General features: G+C 47.1%; 1 pseudogene; it reads left to right on the forward strand.

Annotated features, from left to right (window-relative positions):
• Positions 1–593: 593 nt before the first annotated feature.
• Positions 594–5,084, forward strand: LOC134022268 (zinc finger protein 271-like; annotated as a pseudogene).
• The last annotated feature ends 916 nt before the right edge of the window (positions 5,085–6,000 follow it).

The following is a 6,000-nucleotide window of genomic DNA, read 5'->3' on the forward strand; positions in this document are numbered from 1 at the left end:
CTGCTTCGGATGCCATCAAGCGGGATCTCTGGTCGTAGTCAGTCCTTCACTAACCAATCAGAATTTGTTAGCAGAATGCTAGCGTGTTATGGGCAACAACGACTTACCCTGTAAGAAATCGAAAGGACATATAAGTACTTGTTCATTCAACTTTAGACCTGTAATCCATGTTGAACATGCAAAAACTACAATCAAATCTGAGATTTCTCAACGACAATCAGGTGAAAGAGACAAATTTAGCTGTTTAGCTCCATAGACTCCCATTCATTCTGCACTCGACCGCGATCACTCCCAGTGGAACTCTGGTGGAACTGCAACAAAATTCGGTACAACGGGGCTTAATAGGGAGTGGCCAGGCTCTCCTTAAACAGGCTCTGTCATTGCTTGCAAACGACCGAAGCATGGCAGTTAGCCCCACCTCTTTATTCCTCATAGCATTTAAAGCTACAGAGACAGAAACGGCAACGTCCTGAGGAAAGCACATTGTGGAACTGCTCGCAGTGGCTGTAATTCTGCACCAAGACTGAATTTCGGGAAAGAGACTTCAGATACAGTATTAGGGGACCACTAAGGCCTATAAAAAGCAGCCAAAAACAGCATGTCATGGGATCTTTAATGTATTATTTTACTCTGTCTTCCAGGACCAAGGATAGAGTCGTCACAGACTCAGGTGTTCTCCTGCTCCCATTGTCCTCCACAAGCACATCAAGAGGTGCCACCATGACCTGTACTTTTATCTGCTGAGGAGTGGAGAGATCAGACCAGAGACTCTGTCCTCCTCTTGACCACACCCCAACACCACTTCCTCCCTCTTCAGGATTCCCGTCCAGGGAAGCATGGACACGAAAAAGGCCAGACATCACCACTGTGACCAGTGTGGGAAGAGCTTTAGTCAGTCAGGACATTTAGAGAGACACCAGCGTGTTCACTCAGGAGAGAAGCCGTACCACTGTGACCATTGTGGGAAGAGTTTCAGTCAGTCAGAGACCTTAAAGAGACACCAGCGTGTTCACTCAGGAGAGAAGCCGTACCACTGTGACCAGTGTGGGAAGAGCTTCAGTCAATCAGGAGACTCAAAGACACACCAGCGTGTTCACTCAGGAGAGAAGCCGTACCACTGTGACCAGTGTGGGAAGAGCTTCAGTCAATCAGGAGACTTAGAGAGACACCAGCGTGTTCACTCAGGAGAGGAGCCGTACCACTGTGACCAGTGTGGGAAGAGCTTCGGTCGGTCAGAAACCTTAAAGAGACACCAGCATGTTCACTCAGGAGAGAAGCCGTACCACTGTGACCAGTGTGGGAAGAGCTTCAGTCAGTCAGAAACCTTAAAGAGACACCAGCGTGTTCACTCAGGAGAGAAGCCGTACCACTGTGACCAGTGTGGGAAGAGCTTCAGTCAATCAGGAGACTCAAAGACACACCAGCGTGTTCACTCAGGAGAGAAGCCGTACCACTGTGACCAGTGTGGGAAGAGCTTCAGTCAATCAGGAGACTTAGAGAGACACCAGCGTGTTCACTCAGGAGAGGAGCCGTACCACTGTGACCAGTGTGGGAAGAGCTTCGGTCGGTCAGAAACCTTAAAGAGACACCAGCATGTTCACTCAGGAGAGAAGCCGTACCACTGTGACCAGTGTGGGAAGAGCTTCAGTCAGTCAGAAACCTTAAAGAGACACCAGCGTTTTCACTCAGGAGAGAAGCCATACCACTGTGACCAGTGTGGGAAGAGTTTCAGTCTGTCAGGACATTTAGAGATGCACCAGCGTGTTCACTCAGGAGAGAAGCCGTACCACTGTGACCAGTGTGGGAAGAGCTTCAGTCAATCAGGAGACTCAAAGACACACCAGCGTGTTCACTCAGGAGAGAAGCCGTACCACTGTGACCAGTGTGGGAAGAGCTTCAGTCAATCAGGAGACTTAGAGAGACACCAGCGTGTTCACTCAGGAGAGGAGCCGTACCACTGTGACCAGTGTGGGAAGAGCTTCGGTCGGTCAGAAACCTTAAAGAGACACCAGCATGTTCACTCAGGAGAGAAGCCGTACCACTGTGACCAGTGTGGGAAGAGCTTCAGTCAGTCAGAAACCTTAAAGAGACACCAGCGTGTTCACTCAGGAGAGAAGCCGTACCACTGTGACCAGTGTGGGAAGAGCTTCAGTCAATCAGGAGACTCAAAGACACACCAGCGTGTTCACTCAGGAGAGAAGCCGTACCACTGTGACCAGTGTGGGAAGAGCTTCAGTCAATCAGGAGACTTAGAGAGACACCAGCGTGTTCACTCAGGAGAGGAGCCGTACCACTGTGACCAGTGTGGGAAGAGCTTCGGTCGGTCAGAAACCTTAAAGAGACACCAGCATGTTCACTCAGGAGAGAAGCCGTACCACTGTGACCAGTGTGGGAAGAGCTTCAGTCAGTCAGAAACCTTAAAGAGACACCAGCGTTTTCACTCAGGAGAGAAGCCATACCACTGTGACCAGTGTGGGAAGAGTTTCAGTCTGTCAGGACATTTAGAGATGCACCAGCGTGTTCACTCAGGAGAGAAGCCGTACCACTGTGACCAGTGTGGGAAGAGCTTCAGTCAGTCAGAAACCTTAAAGAGACACCAGCGTTTTCACTCAGGAGAGAAGCCGTACCACTGTGGCCAGTGTGGGAAGAGCTTCAGTCAGTCAGGAGACTTACAGAAACACCAGCGTGTTCACTCAGGAGAGAAGCCGTACAACTGTGACCAGTGTGGGAAGAGCTTCGGTCGGTCAGAAACCTTAAAGAGACACCAGCATGTTCACTCAGGAGAGAAGCCGTACCACTGTGACCAGTGTGGGAAGAGCTTCGGTCGGTCAGAAACCTTAAAGAGACACCAGCATGTTCACTCAGGAGAGAAGCCGTACCACTGTGACCAGTGTGGGAAGAGTTTCAGTCAGTCAGAAACCTTAAAGAGACACCAGCGTGTTCACTCAGGAGAGAAGCCGTATCACTGTGACCAGTGTGGGAAGAGCTTCAGTCATTCAGGAAACTCAAAGACACACCAGCGTGTTCACTCAGGAGAGAAGCCGTACCACTGTGACCAGTGTGGGAAGAGCTTCAGTCAATCAGGAGACTTAGAGAGACACCAGCGTGTTCACTCAGGAGAGAAGCCGTACCACTGTGACCAGTGTGGGAAGAGCTTCGGTCGGTCAGAAACCTTAAAGAGACACCAGCATGTTCACTCAGGAGAGAAGCCGTACCACTGTGACCAGTGTGGGAAGAGCTTCAGCCAGTCAGAAACCTTAAAGAGACACCAGCGTTTTCACTCAGGAGAGAAGCCATACCACTGTGACCAGTGTGGGAAGAGTTTCAGTCTGTCAGGACATTTAGAGATGCACCAGCGTGTTCACTCAGGAGAGAAGCCGTACCACTGTGACCAGTGTGGGAAGAGCTTCAGTCAGTCAGAAACCTTAAAGAGACACCAGCGTTTTCACTCAGGAGAGAAGCCGTACCACTGTGGCCAGTGTGGGAAGAGCTTCAGTCAGTCAGGAGACTTACAGAAACACCAGCGTGTTCACTCAGGAGAGAAGCCGTACAACTGTGACCAGTGTGGGAAGAGCTTCAGTCAGTCAGAAACCTTAAAGAGACACCAGCGTGTTCACTCAGGAGAGAAGCCGTACCACTGTGACCAGTGTGGGATGAGCTTCAGTCAGTCAGAAACCTTAAAGACACACCAGCGTGTTCACTCAAGAGAGAAGCCATACCACTGTGACCAGTGTGGGAAGAGCTTCAGTCAGTCAGGAAACTCAAAGACACACCAGCGTGTTCACTCAGGAGAGAAGCCGTACCACTGTGACCAGTGTGGGAAGAGCTTCAGTCAATCAGGAGACTTAGAGAGACACCAGCGTGTTCACTCAGGAGAGAAGCCGTACCACTGTGACCAGTGTGGGAAGAGCTTCGGTCGGTCAGAAACCTTAAAGAGACACCAGCGTGTTCACTCAGGAGAGAAGCCGTACCACTGTGACCAGTGTGGGAAGAGCTTCAGTCATTCAGGAAACTCAAAGACACACCAGCGTGTTCACTCAGGAGAGAAGCCGTACCACTGTGACCAGTGTGGGAAGAGCTTCAGTCAATCAGGAGACTTAGAGACACCAGCGTGTTCACTCAGGAGAGAAGCCGTACCACTGTGACCAGTGTGGGAAGAGCTTTGGTCGGTCAGAAACCTTAAAGAGACACCAGCATGTTCACTCAGGAGAGAAGCCGTACCACTGTGACCAGTGTGGGAAGAGCTTCAGTCAGTCAGAAACCTTAAAGAGACACCAGCATGTTCACCAGCTCTGAACTTGATCATCAAGAAAAGGCAAAAGGTCATTTAAAAGTCAGCTCATGGTTAAGCCATGCATATGATTCTGGAACTGGAAGTGTGAAAACCCCATCTCTTTCGCTGACCTCCTCTCAAGATAGCCATGACAAGTGATTCAGTCAATGCATGTATTATATAATAACACCGTGATAACAACTTTGCAGTTTGGTTGTGGACTATCTTTGGGTGAGGATTGTTGGTGATATTTCCTCAATATTTTCTGTGGAACACAATTTTTGTTTCTATTGTACGATATCAACATCATCCACGTTTTCGGTATGTGAGTACTGTAGTTGTGCAGTGTGGTTCCTTCTGGATTGTATCCATATATAATATTCATAGACATTTGTTGTTCTGTCTTAGTCAGTTCTTTTATTTTGTAAATTAGCATTCCCTGCTGGTGGTTTTGTACAGTTCGTTTAGGTCACTTGATCTGACAATAGTTGAGAGCATAATCGGTAGGCATGCATCAGCAGGTATATGTATTTTCATAATTTTAGAGATATTTGAAATGTTTGTGTGTAGATAAAATGTGGATGGTGTATTCATGTTAGCAGCATGTTTTGGCTCTAGTTTGTTCAGAGAAAGCATTGTAGGAATACAAATAATGTTTACCAGTAGCCTATATTTGTATAATTTTATATCGTGTGTGTTATACTCACTTTGTACTTACCATAATGGGAATTTGGACATTGATTCTATGTTTTTCTTTCTGTCGTTTTTACTTAACTGCCAGTTGCTACATTAAAGAAGGTCAACTTGGGAACTCCTTTGTGCGTGTTGTAATTGGGGATGGAGTTTATGTACCTGTTAAATCATGCAAGGTGTGTGAAGAGGACAGGATACAAGTCTTTAATCACATTTAGACACTCACATAATTCACACAACAGTTTAAAGCCCTCCTGTGTTGAGCAAGCCATCCTAAAACCTAAAGTCTTAGATGAAGGTCAGTAGATCTTAAAAGGCAGAACTCTTCTTATTTTGTAATTTGGCTGAATCACAATGGACAGTATTCCTTAATAAATAAGTTCCTTAAAGATACCAATAGTTACACCTAACCAATAACAGCAAGTGGTAATCACCAAGTAAACATTTGAGGAGATTGTTGATGTGTCATGCCCGGTTGTCAAGGGCATGTCTGAATGGGTTTAATGGCCTTGGAGAATATGTTCACTGTAAACTTATTTACCATACGTCATCTATTGGATTTAATACACATACACATGCAGCTTCAATATTTGACTTGTCCCACATTTCTCTCTTTGTTCGTGAATGCCCAACCCTGTTATTGTTTCAGATCATTGTGAACTAGTCATTTAGGAGACGCTCTTATCCAGAGCGACTTACAGTAAGTACAGGGACATTCTCCCAGAGGCAAGTAGGGTGAAGTGCCTTGCCCAAGGACACAACGTCATTTTGCACGGCTGGGAATCGAACCAACAACCTTTGATTAATAGCCCGACTCCCTAACCGCTCAGCCATCTGACTCCCTAGAACTAGAATGGCTTTGTGCAAACATAATTGTCATCACATCCAAATCAGATGGACTTCAATTGAGTCTGCAATTACATGTTAAGACATTACGTCCCATTCTCCAAATGAAGTCAACTCTTTGAAGGAAGCTTAACCAAAGACCCCTGCTTTTGCACCTGGTCGAAATGTTTCCGTGTTTCCCATTACCA

The sequence above is a fragment of the Osmerus eperlanus genome, chromosome 6 (assembly GCF_963692335.1).
Source record: "Osmerus eperlanus chromosome 6, fOsmEpe2.1, whole genome shotgun sequence".
In the NCBI taxonomy this organism is placed as follows: domain Eukaryota; kingdom Metazoa; phylum Chordata; class Actinopteri; order Osmeriformes; family Osmeridae; genus Osmerus; species Osmerus eperlanus.